Genomic DNA, 24,080 nt, shown 5'->3' with positions numbered 1-24,080 from the left:
CACCAGTTGGATCGAAACTGGGCTACAGGAATGTTCAATGTGACAGTCAGAGTGGGTACCTGGTGGTTCCAGTTCACCACTTACTCCTCCAGATTATCACCTTGAATGCCCAGCACCAATATTTCAAGATACCTCCAGTGCACAGGCTGCAGGCACCCTATATCCACAGACACTAGCACCCAACACCTGTTGGACTCTGTACCATCATGGCACCACATCTCTGGTCCACTTATAGAATGCATCTTCACTCTGAAGCATGCTCCCAACTATCATTGGAGACAATAACAGATATTGCTGGAAAGGCTCAGCAGATCTGGCAGCATCTGTGGAGAGGGATCAGGGTTAACATTTCGGGTCGAGTGACCCTTCCTCAGAAGCCAAAACGTTAACTCTGATCTCTCTCCACAGATGCTGCCAGACCTGCTGAGCCTTTCCAGCAATTGTTTCGGATTTCCAGCATCCACAGTAGTTTTTATTTAACTATCATTGGAATACTGCTGCAAGGAGACTTTGTGTGCAAGGACTGGGTCAGCTCATGGACTGCACCAGGTTGAATCTCAGGACTGTACACTCACTCTCTCAGCTCTCACTCACCTAGATAATCGTAGTGTCCATGCCTTGCTTTTCAGCACATTGTCCCCTCAGCCGCAGTTGAAAGGCCGACAGTACTGCTGCGTTCCCTTGCTGTTCAGCACAAGCTCAAAGCCAGGCAGTTTGTCATTGCTGGTCAGCAGTCATCAGTAAAAGGAGGTGGACAGCTGGCTGTATGGCATATTTCTGGCTCAATCCTACACCTACACCATATGCTAGCAGTTTACACAGCAAACACACTATATTTACTGCAAACAGCCAAATCTGAAATGTTAGTGTGGGGGTGGGGGTGGGGGTGGGGGAGATCCTCAGAGAAACACCTGTCAATCAGAGATCCCACTACAGTAAGTCAAGGAAAGTCTCCAGTATTAGTGCAGGGGCTTAGGCATGGTCATTTAGCTGCTTGGAACAGTCAGAGTCAGGATCCTTTCCTCATGGGGAGAGAGGTGCTGAATATCAAACATGCCACTGGCTGGCTTGGCTCTTTCTGCACTGTTTACTCCTGGAGTGAGAAAAAAAGGAGGGACTGAATAAGACATATAAAATCCTGATGGGACTGGACAGCCTAGATGCAGGAAGAATGTTCCTGAGGTTGGGGAAGTCCAGAACTAAGTGTCATAGTCTAAGAATAAGGGGTAAGCCATTCAGGACTGCGATAAGGAAGAATCTCTTCACTTGCAGAGTTGTAAAGCTGTGGAATTCTCCAGAATGGAAAACTGTTGGGGCCAGTTTGTTAGATAAAGAGGGAGCTGGATGTGGCCCTTGCTAAAGGGATCAAGAGGTATGGAGAGAAAGCAAGAGCTGCATACAAAATTGCATGATCAGCCATGATCATATTGAATGGTGTTGCATGGTCGAAGGGCCGAAAGGCCTACTCCTGCATCTATTTTCCATGTTTCTCTGTATCAATGAACGCGGCTGTTAGTGCTGTTGTAAGTGCGGGTACTGTGGTGAGATGTCCTGAGTGAGTGAGTAGGCAGCACAGAGCCCAGGCAGGATAACAGGGGGATTGGGTGGTGAGTTCGAATGATGGAAGATGTTGCACTCAATAGTGAAAGTGGCAGCTGTGATGTGAGGTGGGTACAGTAAAAGAGATAGAGTGAATGTGAGGTACCAGAGAGAAGATGGTGGCAGTTACCCTGGCAGAGTGGAGAAGGTCATGGTCTTTCTTCCTACAATGCTGGGCAATTCTCCAGATAGTTAAGACTGCACTAACCTGACTGGCAGGGACTGGTGTTGGAGCCTCCTTTGGTGGTCCTGGGGTCAGAGGACATCCCCCTCTGCACTAACCACATCCTCCAGAGCCTCCCAAGTCGCTGTCTGCAGAGCAATGCATCAATTTCTCTTGTTGAACAACCTGTCCATCTTTCTTACCATCTGCTTCACCCTCCTCTCCGACCTATCACCATTATCCCCACATTCGTCTACCTACCGCACTCTCAGCTACCTTCCCTTCAGCCCCACCCCCCCTCCCATTTATCTCAACATCCCCTCAGCTCACAAACCTCATTCCTGATGAAAGGCTTTTGCCCGAAATGTCGATTCTCCTGCTCCTCAGATGCTGCCGGACCTACTATGCTTCTCCAGCACCACACTCTCGACTCTGATCTCCAGCATCTGCAGTCCTCGCTTTCACCTAATTTCTCTTGTCTGCCATGTCCAGAGTAAATGTCATTAACTCTGCAGGGTGCCTCTGGACTGACAATGCTTGACTGAGTGCACATTGGCCTTTTAAAGATGACACTGGCACCAGAGATCCTAGGCATACCCCAGCAGTGGTGAGTACTTCCAGCTTCAATGAATCAGGCTAGTAGTAGACTGCCAGAGGAGTGTGTTACATAGTTAATGAGATAAGTTTGGATTGACTGCACAAGAATACACACTCGGTTTAGCAGACAGAAACACTGGATGAATTGCATGCAATTCTGGCCTCCTTCCTATCGAAAAGATGTTGTAAAACGTGCAAGGGTTCAGAAAAGATTCACAAGGATGTTGCCAGGGTTGGAGGATTTGAGCTATAGGGAAAGGCTGAACAGGCTGGGTCTGTTTTCACTGGAGCGTTGGAGGCTGAGGGGTGACCTTTTAGTGGTTTACAAAATTATGAGAGGCATGGATAGGATAAATAGACAAAGTCTTTTCCCTGGGTTGGGGGAGTCCAGAACTAGAGGGCATAGGTTTAGGGTGAGAGGGGAAAGATATAAAAGAGACCTAAGGGGCAACTTTTTCACACAAAGGGTGGTACGTGTATGGAATGAGCTGCCAGAGGAAGTGATGGAGGCTGGTACAATTGCAACATTTAAAAGGCATTTGGATGGTTATATGAATAGGAAGAGTTTGGAGGGATATGGGCCAGGTGCTGGCAGGTGGGACTAGATTGGATTGGGATACCTGGTCGGTATAGACGGGTTGGATTGAAAGATCTGTTTCCATGCTGTACATCTCTATGACTCTGTGACATAAGGTTCAGTCCTCTGACTCTTTTCAGCAATAAATAACAGCAGTCAATAGTGGTCTGACTGGAACATAGAATCCAAGATGGAGGTTGGTTGGATCAAAGGGGCTGTCTTTATGCTATATGTGGAAAAAGTGAGGACTGCAGATGCTGGAAATCAGAGCTGAAAATGTGTTGCTGGAAAAGCACAGCAGGTCAGGCAGCATCCGAGGAGCAGGAGAATCGACGTTTCAGGCATGAGCCCTTCTTCTTCCTGAAGTAGGGCTCATGCCCGAAACGTCGATTCTCCTGCTCCTTGGATGCTGCCTGACCTGCTGCGCTTTTCCAGCAACACATTTTCAGCTTTATGCTCTATGTGGCAAAGTATGAGGTCATGCACTATGATCGGAAGAATAGAGGCATGGACTATTTTCTAAATGGGGAAAAAATTCAGAAGTCTGAAGTGCAAAGAGACTTGGGAGTTCTAGTCCAGGATTCTCTCAAGGTAAACTCGCAGTTTAAGTCAGTAGTTACGAGAAAGTGAGGACTGCAAATGCTGGAGATCAGAGTCGAAAAGTATGGCGCTGGAGAAGCACAGCAAGTCAGGCAACATCTGAGAAGCAGGAGAATCGACATTTCGGGTATAAGGCCAAAATCACATTCCTGATGAAGAGCATATACCCAAAACATCGATTCTCCCGCTCCTTGGACGCTGCCTGACCTGCTGTGCTTTTCCAGAGCCACACTTTTGGTCTCTGAGTCAGTAGTTAGGAAGGCAAATGCAATGATGCCATTAATTTTGAGAGGACTTGAATATAAAAGCAGGGATGTACTTATGAGACTCTATAAGGCTCGGGTCAGACCACATTTGGAATATTCTGTAGTTTTGGGCCCCATATCTCAGGATGGACTGGCCTTTGAGCATGTTCAGAAGAATGGTCCCAGGAATGAAAAGCTTAACATCTGAGGAATGTTTGAGGATTCTGGGTTTATATTCAATGGAATTTAGAAGGTTAAAAATCACACAACACCAGGTTATAGTCCAACAGGTTTAATTGGAAGCACACTAGCTTTCGGAGCGACGCTCCTTCATCAGGTGATTGTGGAGGGCACGATTGTAACACAGAATTTATAGCAAAAATTTGCAGTGTGATGTAACTGAAATTATACATTGAAGAATGTATAATTTCAGTTACATCACACTGCAAATTTTTGCTATAAATTCTGTGTTACGATCGAGCCCTCCACAATCACCTGATGAAGGAGCGTCGCTCCGAAAGCTAGTGTGCTTCCAATTAAACCTGTTGGACTATAACCTGGTGTTGTGTGATTTTTAACTTTGTACACCCCAGTCCAACACCAGCATCTCCCAATCAGGAATTTAGAAGGATGGGGAGAGGATCTAATTGAAACATACAGAATACTGAATGGCCTGGACAGAGTGGTTGTTGAGAAGATGTTTCCATTGGTAGGAGAGACTAGGACCCAAGGGCACAGACCAAAGTAAAGGGAAGACCTTTTAGAACAGAGATAAGGAGAAACTTCTTCAGCCAGAAAGTAGTGAATCTATGGAATTCATTGCCACAGAAGACTGTGGAGGCCAGGTCATAGAGTATATTTAAGGCTGAGATAGTTAGGCTCTTGAGTATAAAGAGTGACAGGGAGAAAGTGGTTGAGAAACTTATCAGACATGATTGAATGGCAGAGCAAGCTCAATGGCCTAATTTCTGCTCTTATGTCTTATGGTCTATTCTGTGTAATGTAAAATGTGCTTACCCTCTCCAAACTTAACAACTTCAAATTAGATTTCTTACCGTGTGGAAACAGGCCCTTCAGCCTAGCAAGTCCACACCAACCTGCTGAAGGACAACCCACCCCCCTATATTTACCCCTTCACCAACACTATGGGCAATTTAGCATGGCCAATTCACCTAACCTGCACATTTTTGGACTATGGGAGGAAACCAGAGCACTCCCACACAGAGAATGTACAAACTTCACACAGAGAGTTGCCTGAGGCAAGAATTGAACCCAGGTCTCTGGCACTGTGAGTCCACAGTACTAACCACTGTGCCTTCCAAGTGGTTCCTTCCAAGCCTCCTCAACCCCACCCTCTATAACCTTCACCATTTTAAGAACTCTACCATATGCCGTGTTAAACATTCTCCCAAATCCATCTCTTTACCAAGTCTTTAGTCTTCTTTCTTAATCTTCCTGTGACTATTTTCTTTATTTCTTTAGCACTGAAACTCAAAATTAATGGGAAGCGTTTTTGATTATTTGAGGGAACACTTAATTGTCTGCGAATGCCAAGTGTTTCCCAGAGAACCTTGGTATGATAAATGGTTAGAAAGCGGAGTCCCTGTGCTCATCTTTAGTAAATTAGCCTGACTTGTCATGAATCATGCATCAGTTTCACTCTAGGGGTTCTGTAAACGCCATACATCTTGTTGGGGAGCCTTCCAGACATAATGAAACACGCCTTTGAAATTAGTGACTCACAAGTCTATTCTCGCCTTCAACTGCATAAAATATTAATGTATGCTCACACATTTGTAATGTAATGACAGGACATTGTACGATGACTAATGATAAAGATCAGGAAAGAAGGTTTGAAAATGCAACACCATTTTATACCGTGAAATGTATTTTAAAAGGATGTTGCACTTGCCTGCTAATTTGCAAAATACAACATCCTTTCAAAAACTAAGCAATGTTGTCTCTAAAACAATTGTGGCATAATTTGTTTAAACATCTCAGACAGAATACATGGAGGTACTTGAATAAATTTCCTACTTATATGGCACCAATAAAAGTAAATTTATTTAAGTTTTGATGTATACTCTAGGTGAGGAAATTTGAAATTAAAACTGAAAATGCTGGAAATACTCAACAGGTCAGATAGCATCTGCCGCCATTTCTGGGGATAGACTGTCAAGCAGTATAATTATAAAATGACCTTGACTATACTTCAGCAACAACCAGGCTACTTCCATCTTGAAAGATGATGGTTTGTATCACAGAGGTCAAGTCTGTGACAATGGTCACCTGGTGTGGTTCAGGAGATCCAGTCTGGCATGGCTGGCTCTGACACATTCACTGCAGAGGAAGGCAGTGCGCATGATTCATCTTTGTTTTTGTTGGGCCCTTTTCTTGACCAGTTGAAGTTTTCTGCTCACCTCTCCCAATTATTTTTCTAACTTCAAAAATATACTTTATTCATAAAACATCTTTATATACATACATAATCACGAGAGCAGCTCAATTCTCTACAGTCTTTGCATTTGGGCATTTCTTACTTATACAACACTATATTAACGTATATTTGAGGCACCAGGAGGATCTGAATGGACTCCCATTTGACTTCCGCAGTAAGACCTTAGGTGGTGGTCTTTCTCAACCGCACCTTGGCACAGCTGCCCCAAACTTTAGTCGCTTGCCTTTCCCAATGCCATTCCAGTTAGTCAGCCTCTAGAGGTCTAGACCATCAGCGCTGTCCCCCATTTGCCAGTGTCAAGATCTGCTGTTTTCATATCACACTTACAGGTGTCCCTGTAGCAGAGGTATGGATGCCCAAGAGATCACAACCAAGTGGCTAATTCACCATGCAGAGATAAAGGGCCGATGTCCTTTCATTGAATGTGGCTGAACCGGCACAGATGCTGTTGACTTAGCAATGATTGTATGCTGATGGAATTAGCCTGCTTCAGGACCTTTGAGTCAATGATCTTGTCCTACCAAGAAATTCCAGGCATAAATCTGAGAGAACAAAGATGAAAACTGTTCTCCTGTTTGGTACATGTTGGCTCACCACAGGAGCTACTTTTCAATTTAGATCTCCATCAGCCACTGTATTTTGCTTTTATTTAAGTTGCTGTTTACTGGCAGTGAATTTAGGTAATTTGGCACACAGTTGTAGCTTTATAACATCAATTTAAAGTATGATTCAGTGTATGAGATAATAAAAACACAGAAGGTTAGAAGTCCAGAGCTTAAGGTCTTGTATGGTTAGTTAGCAATCTTGCCCACGGGGAACATGAGAATGAATTTTAGTATTCCATGCAAGAGAGAATCTCTTTTATTCATTCATGGGATGCTGGCATGGCTGGCTCGGCCAATAGTTATCAGCCATCCCTGTTGTCCTTCAGAAGGTGATGGTGAGCTGCATTCTCGAACCATTACTGTAAATGGTGTAGGCAGACCCACAATCCTATTTAGAGGGGAATTCCAGGATTTTGATATTTTACCACAGCAACAGTGAAAGAACAGTGATTCATTTCCAACTCTGAATAATGAGTAGCTTGGAGGGGAAGGAGCAGGTGATTGTGTTCCCGTATCTGCTGCCCTTATACTTTTGGGTGATAGTGATAGTTGGTTTGGAAGATGCTACCTTAGACACCTTGGTGAATTTCTGCAGTGCATTTTGTAGGATAGTAGACACTGCTGCTACTGAGCATTAGTGGCAGAGGGAGTGGATGTTTGTGGATGTGATGCCAATCAAGCGGACTGCATTATTCAAGTATCTTGAGTGTTGAGAGAGGGGATCTGTTCCTCTTCATTATATAGTGTTCTTTGCTGGTCAAGAAGGGTCTGAACACCCTCAGCAAATACAGGATTGAGCCACATATGATGCATCACCTGTTTGAATAACCTGGCAACCCTCATGACCAAAAATTACTCTTGGACAATGTCCATTGGTACTTTTGCATCTACATGCCTGAGAGTATTGTATTTAGGGAAGGATGTTGGAAAGAAAACCAATCAGTTAAACCTTCGGGATTTTATATGTGGTCTTTCCAGCAATAATTGATGATGAAAAATATTCTTTAACATGTGGCAATTCTTTTAAACAAGGTAATATAATTAGCCAACCACTTAGCCAAGGGATTATATATCTTAAGGGACAGTATTTAGCATCAAGTGTTGAGAATGGAATGCAGCGGTCTTCTACAATCCCATGCACCTCCACAGATAGCATAAGAATTAAATGTACATCTTTGATATCATTTTGGACCATATCATTTTGTCAGCACTTGGACCATATCCCTCTAAACCCATCCTATTCATGTACCTATCCAGATGTCTTTTAAAAGTTGTAATTGTACCAGCCTCCACCATTCCATACACACACCAATATTCCAACAGTGGCCTAACCAATGTCCTGTACAGTCACAACATGACCTCCCAACTCCTATATTCAATACTTTGACCAATAAAGGAAAGCATTCCAGAGCCTTTTTCACTATCCTATCGACTTGTGACTCCACTTTCAAGGAGCTATGAACCTGCACTCCAAGGTCTCTTTGTTCAGCAATACTCCCCAGGACCTTACCATTAAGTGTATAAGTCCTGCTAAGATTTGCTTTCCCAAAATGCAGCACCTCGCATTTATCTGAATTAAACTCCATCTGCCACTTCTCAGCCCGTTGGCCCATCTGGTCCAGATCCTGTTGTAATCTTCGCTGTCCACTGCACCTCCAATTTTGGTGTCATCTGCAAACTTACTAACTGTACCTCTTATGCTCGCATCCAAATCACTTACGTAAATGACAAAAAGTAGAGGACCCAGCACCGATCCTTGTGACACTCCACTGGTCACAGGCCTCCAGACTGAAAAACAACCCTTTACCACCACCCTCTGTCTTCTACCTTTGAGCCAGTTCTGTATCCAAATGGCTAGTTTTCCCTGTATTCCATGAGATCTCACCTTGCTAATCAGTCTCCCATGGGGAATCTTGTTGCAATTCTGGTCTCCTTCCTATTGGAAAGATGTTGTGAAACTTGAAAGGGTTCAGAAAAGATTCACAAGGATGTTGCCAGGGTTGGAGGATTTGAGCTATGGGGAGAGGCTGAACGGGGCTGTTTTCCCTGGAGCATCGGAGGCTGAGGGGTGACCTTATAGAGGTTTACAAAATTATGAGAGGCATGAATAGGATAAATAGACAAAGTCTTTTCCCTTGGATCGGCAAGTCCAGAACTAGACGGCATAGGTTTAGGTTGAGAGGGGAAAGATTTAAATGAGACCTAAGGGGCCATCTATTCACGCAGAGGGTGGTACGTGTATGGAATGAGCTGCCAGAGGATGTGGTGGAGGCTGGTACAATTGCAACATTTAAGGGGCATTTGGATGGGTTTATGAATAGGAAGGGTTTGGAGGGATGTGGACCAGGTGTTGGCAGGTGGGACTAGATTGGGTTGGGATATCTGCTCGGCATGGACGGGTTGGACCGAAGGGTCTGTTTCCATGTCGTACATCTCTATGAGTCTATGACACCACTCTCTGCATGAAAATACAACGGTAAAGGCGGCATTTGGAATGCTTGCCTTCGTTGGCCAGGGCATTGAGTATAGGAGCTGGTACATCATGTTGAGGTTGTACAGAAGTTGAAACTTTATTGCTGGAACAGCACAGCAGGTCAGGCAGCATCCAGGGAACAGGAGATTCGACGTTTCGGGCACAGGCCCTTCTTCAGGAATGAGCAGAGAGTGTTCAGCAGGAGAAGATAAAAGGTAGGGAGGAGGGACTTGGAGGAGGGGAGTTGGAAATGTGATAGGTGGAAAGAGGTCAAGGTGAGGGTGATAGGTCGGAGTAGGATGGAGGCGGAGAGGTCAAGAAGAAGACTGCAGGTCAGGAAGGCGGTGCCGGGCTGGAAGGATCCGGCTGAGACAAGGTGGGGGGAGGGGGGATGAAGAAACTGGTGAAGTCCAAGTTCATCCCCTGCGGTTGGAGGGTTCCCAGTCGGAAGATAAGACGCTCCTCCTCCGACCGTCGGGTTGTTGTGGTTTGGCGGTGGATGAGTCCAATGACCTGCATATCCTCGGTGGAGTGGGAGGGGGAGTTGAAATGCTGTGCCACAGGTTGGTTGGGTTGGTTCGTCCGGGTGGCCCAGAGGTGCTCTCTGAATCGCTCCGCAAGTAGGCGGCCTGTCTCCCCAATATAGAGGAGGCCACACCGGCTGCAGCGGATGCAGTAGATGATGTGGGTGGAGGTGCAGGTGAATCTGTGGCGGATATGGAAGTTTCCCTTGGGGCCTTGGAGAGAAGTGAGGGGGGAGGTGTGGGCGCAAGTGTTGCACCTCCTGCGGTTGCAAGGGAAGGTGCCGGGAGTGGTGGTTGGGTCGGTGGGGGGTGTGGATCTGACAAGGGAGTCGCGGAGGGAGTGGTCTCTACGGAAAGCTGATAGGGGAGGGGAGGGAAATATATCCTTGGTGCTGGGGTCTGTTTGGAGGTGGCGGAAGTGACGGCGGATGATGCGCTGTACATGGAGATTGGTGGGGTGGTAGGTGAGGACCAGTGGGGTTCTGTCCTGGTGGCGGTTGGAGGGGCGGGGCTCAAGGGCGGAGGAGCGGGAAGTGGAGGAGATGCGGTGGAGGGCACCGTCGACCACGTCGGGGGGGAAATTGCAGTCCTTGAAGAAGGAGGCCATCTGTGTTGTACGTATTTTGAACTGCAGCTGCAGCCGGTGTGGCCTCCTCTATATTGGGGAGACAGGCCGCCTACTTGCGGAGCTCCGCTGCAGCCGGTGTGGCCTCCTCTATATTGGGGAGACAGGCCGCCTACTTGCGGAGCGATTCAGAGAGCACCTCTGGGCCACCCGGACGAACCAACCCAACCAACCTGTGGCACAGCATTTCAACTCCCCCTCCCACTCCACCGAGGATATGCAGGTCATTGGACTCATCCACCGCCAAACCACAACAACCCGACGGTCGGAGGAGGAGCGTCTTATCTTCCGACTGGGAACCCTCCAACCGCAGGGGATGAACTTGGACTTCACCAGTTTCTTCATCCCCCCTCCCCCCACCTTGTCTCAGCCGGATCCTTCCAGCCCGGCACCGCCTTCCTGACCTGCAGTCTTCTTCTTGACCTCTCCGCCTCCATCCTACTCCGACCTATCACCCTCACCTTGACCTCTTTCCACCTATCACATTTCCAACTCCCCTCCTCCAAGTCCCTCCTCCCTACCTTTTATCTTCTCCTGCTGAACACTCTCTGCTCATTCCTGAAGAAGGGCCTGTGCCCGAAACGTCGAATCTCCTGTTCCCTGGATGCTGCCTGACCTGCTGTGCTGTTCCAGCAATAAAGTTTCAACTTTGATCTCCAGCATCTGCAGGCCTCACTTTCTCCTCGAGGTTGTACAGAATGTTGGTGAGATCGTCCGATCATAGGAAGGTTATTATTAAGTTGGACAAGGTTCAGAAAAGATTTTGCAGGATGTTACTGGGAATGGAAGGTTTGAGTTATGAGGAGTGGCTGGATAGGATAGAACTTTTTTCACTGCAATGTAGGAGGCTGTGAGGTGACCTTATAGAGGTTTAAGGGAAGCGGGGAAAGGGACCTAAAGGGTAACTTTTTCACACAAAGGGTGTGCTCTCTTGGGGTACCTCCCAACAGCCAAGGGTGCTGACTGTGCCTCCCACTTGCACCTTCCAAAATACTTACCCGTCTCTCACCCCAGATTGGTGGTAGCCCAGGATGAGCAATGAATCCCATTGTTGCCCCAACATAGTTCTCTACTGTGTGGAATCAGGCCATTCAGCCCATTGAGTCTGCACCAAACCTTCGAACAGCATCCCCCCAAACCCACTCCCTGTTACACAGCATATCCCATGGTTAATCCACCCTAACCTGCACATCTTCTGACTGTGGTAGCACCTAGAGAAACCCACACAGATATGAGGAGAGCGTGCAGACTCTACACAGACAGTTGCCCGAGGGCGCAATGAGGCAGCTGTGCTAACCACTGAGTCACCATGCTGGCCTTCATCCTTGCATCTCTTTGCCCCATTATGTGGAGATCTTCCTGATTTTGAGCGGCCCGAGTGACTGATTGAGCATGCCCAGGCCCCTGAACTGGTATTGCAGCCTACTGTTGGTTCACTCTGCCAGGATCCCCCTGAGTAAAGGCTATACCCCTTGACAGTCCTGACTGCCATCACCAGCTTCCTGGTTTGGTGTCTGTGCTAAACAGCAAAGCAAGACCGAAGCAACGTAATCCTGATATCTCTGGGTAAGGGGGCAAAGCCATAAGATATAGTGAGTCATCGAGTCATAGAGTCCTACAGCACAGAAATAGATCCTTCAGCCTAAACTGGTCCAGGCCCATCAAAATGTTCATCCATGCTAACCCCATTTTCCTGCACTTGGCTCATATCCTTCTAAACTGGAAATGTGTTGCTGGAAAAGCGCAGCAGGTCAGGCAGCATCCAGGGAACAGGAGAATCGACGTTTCGGGCATAAGCCCTTCTTCAGGAACGTCGATTCTCCTGTTCCCTGGATGCTGCCTGACCTGCTGCGCTTTTCTAGCAATACATTTCCAGCTCTGATCTCCAGCATCTGCAGACCTCACTTTCTCCTCATATCCTTCTAAACCTTTCCTATTCATATATTTGCCAAATCCCTTTTAAATGTTGTTAATATAGGTGCAGAATTAGGTAATTCAGCCCACTGAATCTGAATTTAGCCAATTCGATCATATCTGATATGTTTCTCAACCCCATTCTCCTGCCTTCTCCCTGTCACCCTTGATCCCCTTACCAATCAAGAACCTATCTATCTTTGTCTTAAAGACACTCAATGACTTGGCCTCCACAGCCCTCTGCAGCAATGAGTTCCACAGAGTCACCACCCTCTGGCTGAAGAATTCTTCCTCACCTCAGTTCATCCCTTCACTCTGAGGCAATGCCCTAGGGTCTTAGTTTCTCTGACTAGTGGAAACATCTTCTCCAGTCCACTCTATCCAGGCCTCGTGGAATGCTGTAAGTTTCAATCAACTTCCCCTGCTTCCCCCACACCCCCACCCCTAACCTCCATCCTTCTAAACTCCATCGGGTACAGTATCAGAGTCATCAACCGCTCCTCATATGACAAGCCCTACATCCCTGGGATTCTTGGGCTATACCATCATGCATCTGCAACTGGACAACAACCATCCTCCATGATAATCCTCAAGACCGGAGTCCCGCAAGGCTGCGTACTGAGCCCCTTATTATACTCCTTATACACTCACAACTCTGTGGCCAAATTCAGCTCTAACCCCACTTACAAATTTGCTGATGACACCACCATAGTGGGTTGGATCTCAAATAGAGACTGAGTACATTGAAAGAGATAGAGAGCTCAGTGGCACAGTATAAAGACAACATCTTTCCCTCAATGTCAGCAAAATGAAAGACTGGTCATCGACTTCAGGAAGGGGAGTGGAGAACATGCCCCTGTTAGTGTTGAGAGTGTAGTGCTGGAAAAGCACAGCAGGTCAGGCAGCATCTGAGAAGCAGGAGAATCAATGTTTTGGGCAATAGCCCTTCTGGTGCTGAGGTGGAGATGGGCAAGGCCTTCAAATTCCTAGGAGTAAATATAACCAATAATCTGTCCTGATTGAAGTACTGACGTAAGGTATGATTTGGCTGGATAACATGGAAAACAATAATTTTCACTATATCTTGATGCATGTGGCAATAATAAATTAGATCAAATCAAAATTTTAATTTATGCAGCACCTTTGACATACCAAAAGACTTCACAAGAGTTTGATACACAATCGACACAGAGAAGGTGACATTATGTACAATAAGTCAAAGTCTTTTCAAAGTGCAAGATTTTAAGAAGAATCTTAAACGAGAAGCAAGAGGTAAAGGAATTTCAAATCTTTGAGTTGAGAAGGTTGAAGGGAAAATGAAAACAATGAGCTATATTTTTGGCTCTGTTTTTCTAAAAAAGATTTATAATCCAGTGAAAACACAGATCCCACTTGCAATCATGCAGCTCATTTCTTTTGTTTCAAATGGCTTGAGTCTGACCATTTCATGTAATTTCATTCTGATGAAACATCCTCTGAAGAAAAGTAAAAATAACAATTTTCAATCAAACTAATCGCCCTCACTGGCAGTGAGTTCAGATATTGTGGAAATACTGAGGAATTAGACTGACCCATGATCTTTAATGAGATTACAACATTACATGGGACAGGTTTCTATTGCATGGAGAAAGCCTCTGGGCCTCCGCATCATTTAAAAGCAACCAAAAAGGGCTTGATTATCAGTCTGAGTTTATAATCCATCATTCTCATATTGATTATTAATGTTGCTCCTGTCAAAGTGACCGGAGCCCAATTTTGGCATTTGAAGCATGGTTCTTCATTACAGTCTATTGTTAGCTGGAAGTGAATTCGTCCTGAAAGATGCTGAGTATACAGAAATGAAGGGGAGTGATACTGCATAATGTTAAGGACATATTCATAACCTCTACATGCCATACTGCTGATTAGCTATAAACTCTTCAATTATTCAGATGTTCAGTATGCTTCCACAGAAATCACTCTTTTTTTAATATGATTTGGAGTCGCTGGTGTTGGACTGGGGTGTACAAAGTTAAAAATCATACAACACCAGGTTATAGTCCAACAGGTTTAATTGGAAGCTCTAGCTTTCGGAGCGCTGCTCCTTCATCAGGTGGTTGTGGAGTACACAATTGTAAGACACAGAATTTATAGCAAAAGTTTACAGTGTGATGTAACTGAAATTATACATTGAAAAATGCCTTGATTGTTTGTTGAGTCTGTCATCTGTTAGAATGACCATGATAGTTTCACTTCTTTCATATATAAATCACAAAACTTTTTTAAAAAGTTACATTCTCAGGTTAACTGTAACAATTGGTTCTGGATTAGTGGTGCTGGAAGAGCACAGCAGTTCAGGTAGCATCCAAGTAGCAGCGAAATCGACATTTCGGGCAAAAGCCCTTCATCAGGACGTCGATTTCGAAGCTCCTTGGATGCTGCCTGAACTGCTGTGCTCTTCCAGCACCACTAATCCAGAATCTGGTTTCCAGCATCTGCAATCATTGTTTTTACCTCGTTGATTGTAACAATTGGTGTCAGCCCATGTAATATGTTGAAGGTGTTCGCCCCCTGTGTTCCCTGTCTGTGCCACAATGTTTAGACTGATTCTAATCTAAAAAGTGAGATAACAGAGTCTTACATGGATTCATGCAGTTTTTGAGCAAAGTACAATGTAACTCTGCAAGAACAAATTCACCCTACAAACATATATGTATATATGTGTGTGTCTGTCTGTCTGGGGTGGGGGGTTGTGAGTGTGAGAGAGAGTGTATATGTGTGTGTGGGTGAGTGTAAAGTGTCTAAGTATGCGAGAGGATTCATGTATGAGTGTGGGAGTGTGTGTGTCTGTAGGAGTGTGTGTGTATATGTATCGGAGTGCCTGTGTGTGTGTGTGTACAGTGCAATGGTGGTCACCTGTAGTGTAACATGAACCCAAGGTCCCGGTTGAGGCCCTCCCTATGGGTACCGAACTTAGCTATCAGCCTCTGCTCGGCCACTTTTCGTTGCTGCCTGTCCCGAAGTCCGCCTTGGAGGATGGTCACCCGAAGGTCCGAGGTCGAATGTCCTGGATCACTGAAGTGTTCCCCAACTGGGAGGGAACACTCCTGTCGGTTGATTGTTGTGCGGTGCCCATTCATCCTTTGCCGTAGCCTCTGCTCGGTTTCACCAATGTACCATGCCTCAGGCATCCTCAGGCAGCATATGAGATAGACAACGTTGGCTGAGTCACATGCATACGTGCTACGTACATGGTGGGAGGTGTCCCCACGTGTGATGGTGGTTCCATGTCCACACTCTGACACGTCTTGCAGCGCCTATCGTGACAGGGTTGTATGGAGTTGTCCAGAAAGCCGGGCAGCTTGCTATGAACAATGATCTGTTTGAGGTTTGGTGGTTGATTAAAGGCAAGCAGTGGAGGTGTGGGGAAGGTCTTGGCGACATGCTCATCCTCATTGATAATGTGTTGCAGGTCGCGAAGAATATGGCTTAGTTCTTTGGCTCCTGGGAAGTCCAGTAGGCTGCTATTGTCACAGCCACGATGGAATCCCTGTGCAATTTCAGGGCAAGGCTTATTCAGCATCTACTTTGGGAATGGCATGGCAAACCATTAATTGTTGAATTACAAAGGCTAATAAAAGTGTTACAGTCTGTATATATATTTATGGTGCAAAAATGCCCACATTAATCATAACTAAGAGACAAGATGAGCCAAACGGGTAAGACAGAGAGTGTAAATCAAACCTACAGAATAAGCCTAAGCCCTACTCACTATCTTGTAACCGACCTGCACCATCTAAAAAGTCAAGGCATGTGTTTCTGTTTAACTCAATGAACATGGCTCTACACTAATCTCTCAGTGGCTTGGACTCTACAGGGTGCTCGTATCAATGAAATCTGACAATATTCTGGATCAACAGAGAAAGATTACAGGATGTATGTGATTGGAATAGATAGAAAGTCAGACTGGAGACCATCGAAAATGAATGTTTGTTGATGAAATGGCGACCAAATAATAGTTTAAAATAGGACTTTTTCAAATAGTGAAAACTTCTTACTCCTGTTGCCGACTTTGTTGTGTTCATTTTGGTTGCACTGGGACTTCACAAATGTTTAATTTTCTGTAAAGCCATTTGGGGTATCCTGAGGTCATGAAAGATGCTATATAACCATCTTCTTTTCTTTCCTAATCAAACTCACCCAAAAGTATGGCAACATTTCATAACAGTATGGTGACTCAGATATTGTTCTGTCAACCAAGATTTTATGACCTGGTATTTCAGACTGAGTGGATCTTCATTTTTAGTTTAAGGGATAATTATAGAATCATAGAATCTTACAGCACAGAAGGACATCATTTGGTCTGGTCTGTTGAACCTGTGTCAGCACTTTGAGACATGAAATTACAAAGAGATATTGATAGATTCAATGACTGGACAAATGGGAGGTTGTCTAAAAGCTTTGGAACCAAAGACAATAGAACAGGGAAAAAATGTCTGAAACTGAAAATCCAAATTGACTTGGGAACCTAAGTACATTGTTGATTGAAATGTTGTTTACAGGTACAGAAAATTATCAAAAAAGCTGGCAGAATACTCGCTCTTACTCCGAGAGGGATACAATTCAGCAGTACAAAGTCCTGGTTAGATCATAATGAGAGGGTCTTCAGCACCACACTTTGCGAAGGATAAACATTTTCTAATGAATCTGTTTTGTCATCCCTGCAGGAAATGGGACTTGAACCTGGACCACAGCTAGGGGCACCCTTGTTATGTTTTACTGCGCCATAAAAGCCTCATTGAGATAGACAGTGCCACTGACATGTAGTGGGTGTATGGGTGTGGCCATTGCTGTTAGGGGGTCTCTAGTTGGGTCAAAAGGCACAGGATAGGTGGTCCCCACACTGAAACCCATTGGGGCAGGCAACACCTTCTCCCAAGCAGCTGCTTTTAAAATGCCACCAGAGGAGGGGAAGGACCACTGACTTGGCCACTGAAGCACTGACTCAGTTGGGCTCAGGATGCTGTTTTTCCCAACTGCTGGTCGCATGGCCTGGGGACTGGAAGGCCACAGAGACATTACTTCAGCTTTCTGTGCCATTTTGCCACTTTCCAAGCCTTTCCTCAGAGGGCTATTAAAATCCAGGCCATGTTACTATGATCCTTCATCCATGGTATCATTCTAGAAAATCCCTCCTGTAACTTTTTTCTGGGTGATCACTTTCTTGTTAAAGTGTGGTTACCAGAATTTGTCCACATCCCCTGAATGAATAAAGGAAGGGTCATAATATTTGAATTGTGGCCTAACCAATAATTTTTAAAAAGTCTAGCATGCTATCCTTATGTTTACACTGAATAAAACTGAATGTATTTCAAGCCGTGATACTTCGTACAGTTTAGCAACAGGCTTTTCAATTCTTTCTGCAACTTAAAAATTCCCCTGGATTGAAATAAAATTGGGCTCGTCCGGGATTTGAACCCGGGACCTCTCGCACCCTAAGCGAGAATCATACCCCTAGACCAACGAGCCAACACGATAGCAAAATTCTGCAGTTATGTCATTTTTAGTATTATCATGCAAACTTGATGTCATTGTGATTTGATTCGGAGATGTCTGTGTTGGACTGGGGTGTACAAAGTTAAAAATCACACAATACCAGATTATAGTCCAACAGGGTTAATTGACAATCACCTGATGAAGGACCGTCGCTCCGAAAGCTAGTGTGCTTCCAATTAAACCTGTTGGACTATAACCTGGTGTTGTGTGATTTTTAACATTGTGATTTGTATTTGTTTGGTTAACTGATTGTCATGCACATAACTTGCTGAGCGATTTACCCTCTTACCCTCTCAAGAAAATAAATTAATATCTCCAAACAGGAAAACAGAGTGCTTTCCTCCTCTAAAGAACTCTGAATGAACCTGACCAAATGTGATCAATAAAAACTATTGCATTAAAGAATACCTAACTACTTTCCCATATCTGTGGGTTAACTTAATATTTTTTAAAACCCTGCATTTGGATTTGGATTTGACTCTTTTAATTTTCAATTGCCTTGAATTGGTGGACGCTGCTAGGAATAGGGAGCAAGATTAATCATCATTGCATCAGCCCTCTATTCTCTGAAAACAAACTTTGCTGATATCGCAGAACGGTAAGAGCAGCAATGTTTTACCCGAAAAAACGGCCGCTGCTACAAGACTTGGTTATTGTCTTCCGTATAGAGCCAACAGCGCCTCGTCATTAGGGGTCTCTGGCACTGAGAGAGCTGTGTAAGACACGCCCGTTTTTCCAAATAGCTATGAATGTTCATTGGGAAGGGAGCTCATGGTTAAATATTTGCTACAGTGTGTTTTTTAAAAGTGCAACATTGACCCCCCCCCCCCCCCCCCCAAGCAACTGTCCGGCTTTGACAGTGAGTAAAACTGCTGTTTCTTCATCATTGACCACATGAATCCATTTCTCCCGAATATAAATTATCCTGTTAATATTTCAGTGTCACTAACTTTAGCAGTACTTGTGTGTATATTTAAAGGTTGGCTCGTTGGTCTAGGGGCATGATTCTCGGTTTGGGTCCGAGAGGTCCCGGGTTCAAATCCCGGACGAGCCCATTTTGTTTATTTTTAAACTAAATGTCCATTTTTCATTTAAAGATTATTATTATTGTTTTTTGAATCTTCTGAAAAAGTAAAACAGAACACGCCTGGGATTTCAATCCAGGATTTCTGATACTCAAAGAGACAATCCTACTCTTCACTGATAATTCAGCAATCCGACTGCCAGCTCGACATCGGTTTTGCTCCGGGTTTGTTATCGTTTCATTTTATCATGACTGACCCGGAATGTTAGCTTCCGTGCCGCTGCTAGGGCTCCTTTATTTTTGTAATGATTCTCTAATTTAATTCTATGATGATCTTCACCGTTCAATCCGATTTTAACACATTGTGATACGCAACAGTGTTCTAATGTTGCTGAGTAAATCGGGAGGAAATTTGCACAACAAAGACTGACTACGCATTTTGCGACAGCGCCAGTCACACACATATATTTTTACAACTCCTTTGTTAATTAGCTTAATGTTCAATGCCGACTTAAGTTGCTACTCCATGGATTTTAATGCAACCCAGTTGCCTTTTTTTTGATGAAATGCACTTTAATTTTTTTTCTCTGCATGTCTCAAGATGCACGTTTAAGACAACGTACGCTCTTTCAAAAGGATGAATTGCTGGATGCACTCAGAAACCAAGGCAGCATGTGCTGATTTTGTTCGAAGTGACAATCTTTGAACAGACCCGGTTTCTGCCAAATTTTTAGCGTGAGATTTTTCCCCATGTGCATTTACTCGACTTATTATTGAGACAATAAAGACAGAGGGGAAGGATGTTACTAATAAGGAAATTAAGGCTCACTAACTTTGCTTCATAGCATTTATGCTCACTTTTTAGTTTATTTTTCCAAACTCAATATCATGCTGAATAACATCGATAGGGGTGTTTACACCACTGTAACCCTGGCGCCCGAATTACGGGTGTATGCAATTCAAAGTTAACGTGAAAGCTTTGACCTATTGTGCAACATAAAGTGGACCGAATTGGCAAATTACATCAAAGGTGGGATAATATCTGTCTCACAACTCAATCTCCTGTGTCAGAAGCAGCACAGTGGTTGCCTCAGTAATATAAAAAGACCTGGAAACACCTAACAGCAATTCTAACACCATGTCTTTAACGTAGGGAAATAAATCCAAGGTACATTACAGGAAGGCAATTAGATGTAAATTGACACCAATTCTATGGAGAACAAGTTGGAAATGATCCCTACAATGTGATTAATGACGGTTATTATAGGATACGTCAAAGGGGAGAGAGAGAGAGATGGAGAAGCAGAGAGGAAATCTTGATTAAGAGCACTTCAGCTGAAAGCACAGCTATCAACAATAAGACAACAGAAGTATGAGATAATCAAGATGAGATTTGGAGAGTTAGAGGATGTTGCAGAAATAGGGAGAGGTGAGACTAGAAGGAGCATTGAATATGGACTCAGAACCAGTGTAGGTGAGTGACCACAGGAGTGCTGGATCAGAGGAACTTGGTGTGAGTTATGAGCAGCAGTTTTGAAGTTGGTCGATAGAATACAACCAAAAGAAGGTAACCAAAAGAAGGTACATGAAGGTAACAAAAAACATGACTAAGAGTTTCACCAGTAGATGTGCTTAGGTAGGGCACAAACATTGTGTTACAATGTAACATCTCTCTATAATACCTAAAAACATTGTATTACAGAGGTGGAAGCAGATGATCTTTGTGACAGGGTATAGATTCAGAAGCTCAGCTCAAGGTCAAAATGAAAACAAGGACAAAGCTCTAAATTCTGGTCCTACTCTTTAATTTGAAGTAATTTGCTGAATTTAATTTTTTTTTCCTTTTTACATACCCTCATTTCCCTTCACACCTTCAAAACTAATTACAATTGTGCTTTTAATCACTTAATCTCGCTATTCTGTTGTTTTCTTGCCATCTGCCTAATTTCCACTAGCTTTCTTCTGCATTTTAAAATGTCATAAGAAATCTCGATATAAGAAACGTAACAGAAATGAATGTTTTTGTATATCAATGAGGTCACCAATCAGTCACTTCATTTCAGTGTTAAAAGCCCAAGATTTTACAGTCTCTCACAGAATCAGTCTTCTGACATCAACAATTAGTTCCAAAATAACCAAACTTGACGATTTGATTGGCCAAAACTATGCACATTATTTTAGATAGAATTGGACCAAAATACTGCACAATTTAAGCAAATCAGCCCATGTATGTGGTCTTTCATACCGATTTCCTTATCAGTATCAAAACATGCAAAAGTGCCTCTTTCTGCTACTGCAAATCTTTCCAGATATCCTACTCTGTGCATTGTTCATTCTTCCAAGTTAACAATGGTATTTTATGTGTTTCCTATCCCTCTGCATTACTGTTGAGGCAGGGTCTTCACTTTTGTTTTCTGGAATTCCTGGGCAAATTATTCCAATTTCCTCTTCAAAATCTGCCTATCTCATTGACTACCAATCCTAACATATTTCCCTTCCATCTTGAAGCTGCAGAAATTATTGTTGCTCAATTTCTCCTTTTGCATCCTGTCAGACATTCCAATGAATTATTAAGAATTTAATGATTATTACGTATCTTTGTTCGCATTCAAACCTCAAAGGTATTTTCAGATGATACAGTTTCTGATGTTTTGATGCTTTGACAGTGTACTAAGTCTAGAGGGCACTGCATTTCTTAGTTAAGCAAATGCAATGTGAATCCCTGAAAATAAGAAAGGGAATTTTAAAACGGCAGTTCAATATCTATACAGTCATAGAGTCACGCAACACGGAAACAGACATGTCCGTCCAACCAGGCCATGCTGAACATAATCCCAAACTAATTTTGTCCCACCAACCTGCTCCTGGTCCATATCCCTCAAGACCTTTCATATCCATGTACTTATCCAAAAATCTTTTAAACATTATAATTGTATCCACATTGACCACTTCCTCAAGATGGTCACTTCACATGTGAACCGTCCTCTGTGTAAAAAAACTTGTCCATCATGTCTTTCTTAAACCGTGCAGAAAATAAAAGTGGCTATCTTGAGATCTGAAAAATTGCTTCCAGAAATAAATTGCACCCTTTCGAATTGAGATTACTGTTCTGATCAACCCATTTTCCCTTCCTGTACCACAAACAGAATTTGGGATTGAACAGGATGTTAATAAATGTACTGACCTTCAAAAACCCAAGGCTTTTTGTCTGGAAGAATTAACATTACATGAAGTCTTAAATATGCCCAGCCAATCGCCTAGCAAAACCTATTAGCTGCCTAAAGGTCAAAAGGTCAGATAAAAGCCAGATGCAGTAAAAGCGAGATTCACACTGAAACTGCAGTGGCACGTCGCCTATCAAGAGTTTAGATGAACCAAACATTCCATCAGATTTACTGCAGAGTGAGAATATAAAAAATGCAGCACTTGTAGGCTTAGAAATTACTGAATGTCAGCAGGAGTGAGTGTACCTGTTGTATTTGCTGCAGCCGAAATATTTTGCATCAGTATTTACTGTGGAAAAGGACATGGAAGATATAGACTGTAGGGAAATAGATGGTGACATCTTGCAAAATGTCCATATTACAGAGAAGGAAGTGCTGGATGTCTTGAAACACACAAAAGTGGATAAATCCCCAGGACATGATCAGCTGTACCCTAGAACTCTGTGGGAAGCTAGGGAAGTGATTGCTGGGTCTCTTGCTGAGATATTTATATAATCGATAGCCACAGGTGAGGTGCCGGAAGACTGGAGGTTGGCTAACGTGCCACTGTTTAAGAAGGGTGGTAAGGACAAGCCAGGGAACTATAGACCAGTGAGCCTGATGTCGGTGGTGGGCAAGTTGTTGGAGGGAATCCTGTACATGTATTTGAAAAGGCAAGGATTGATTAGGGATGGTCAACATGGCTTTGTGCATGGGAAATCATGTCTCACAAACTTGAGAGTTTTTTGAGGAAGTAACAAAGAGGATTGATGAGGGCAGAGCAGTAAATGTGATCTATGTGGACTTCAGTATGGCGTTGGACAAGGTTCCCCATGGGAGGCTGATTAACAAGGTTAGATTTCACGGAATACAGGGAGAACTAGCCATTTGGATACAGAACTGGCTTAAAGGTAGAAGACAGAGGCTGGTGATGGAGGGTTGTTTTTCAGACTAGAGGCCTGTGACCAGTGGAGTGCCACAAAGAACGGTGCTGGGTCCTCTACTTTTTGTCATTTACATAAATGATTTGGATGCGAGCATAAGAGGTACAGTTAGTAAGTTTGCAGATGACACCAAAATTGGAGGTGTAGTGGACAGCGAAGAGGGTTACCTCAGATTACAACAGGATCTGGACCAGATGGGCCAATGGGCTGAGAAGTGGCAGATGGAGTTTAATTCAGATAAGTGCGAGGTGCTGCATTTTGAGAAAGCAATTCTTAGCAGGGCTTATACATTTAATGTAGGGAGTGTTGCTGAACAAAGAGATCTTGGAGTGCAGGTTCATAGCACCTTGAAAGTGGAGTCGCAAGTAGATAGGATAGTGAAGAAGGCATTTGGTATGCTTTCTTTTCTTGATCAGAGTATTGAGTACAGGTGTTGGGAGGTCATGTTGCGCTGTACAGGACATTGGTTAGGCCACTGTTGGAATATTGCGTGCAATTCTGGTTTCCTTCCTATTGGAAAGATGTTGTGAAACTTGAAAGGGTTCAGAAAAGATTTACAAGGATGTTGCCAGGGTTAAAGGATTTGAGCTATAGGGAGAGGCTGAACAGGCTGGGGCTGTTTTCCCTGGAGCATTGGAGGCTAAGGGATGACCTTATAGAGGTTTACAAAATTATGAGGGGCATGGATAGGGTAAATAGGCAAAGTCTTTTTCCTGGGGTCGGGGAGTCCAGAACTAGAGGGCATAGGTTTAGGGTGAGAGGGGAAAGATATAAAAGAGACCTACGGGGCAACCTTTTCACACAGAGGGTGGTACGTGTATGGAATGAGCTGCCAGAGGAAGTGGTGGAAGCTGGTACAATTGCAACATTTAAGAGGCATTTGGATGGTTAAATGAGTAGGAAGGGTTTGGAGGGATATGGTCCAGGTGCTGGCAGGTGGGACTAGATTGGTTAGGGATATCTGGTCGACATGGACGGGTTGGACCGAAGGGTC

General features: G+C 44.1%; 2 non-coding genes across 2 annotated transcripts; one reads left to right on the top strand and one right to left on the bottom strand.

Moving 5' to 3' along the window:
• Positions 1 to 17,816: 17,816 nt before the first annotated feature.
• trnap-agg (transfer RNA proline (anticodon AGG)) lies at positions 17,817 to 17,888 on the bottom strand. Its single transcript has one exon. It is a non-coding gene; the product is annotated as a tRNA-Pro (tRNA).
• A 1,009-nt stretch (positions 17,889 to 18,897) lies between these two features.
• Positions 18,898 to 18,969, top strand: trnap-ugg (transfer RNA proline (anticodon UGG)). The gene has a single exon. It is a non-coding gene; the product is annotated as a tRNA-Pro (tRNA).
• Positions 18,970 to 24,080: the final 5,111 nt, after the last annotated feature.

This window comes from Chiloscyllium plagiosum, unplaced genomic scaffold (assembly GCF_037043375.1).
Source record: "Chiloscyllium plagiosum isolate Xiang-an unplaced genomic scaffold, Cpla_swu_hap1 HiC_scaffold_11, whole genome shotgun sequence".
Taxonomy (NCBI): domain Eukaryota; kingdom Metazoa; phylum Chordata; class Chondrichthyes; order Orectolobiformes; family Hemiscylliidae; genus Chiloscyllium; species Chiloscyllium plagiosum.
Note: the sequence above shows the minus strand (reverse complement) of the source record. Positions and strands in the feature narration are given on the sequence as shown.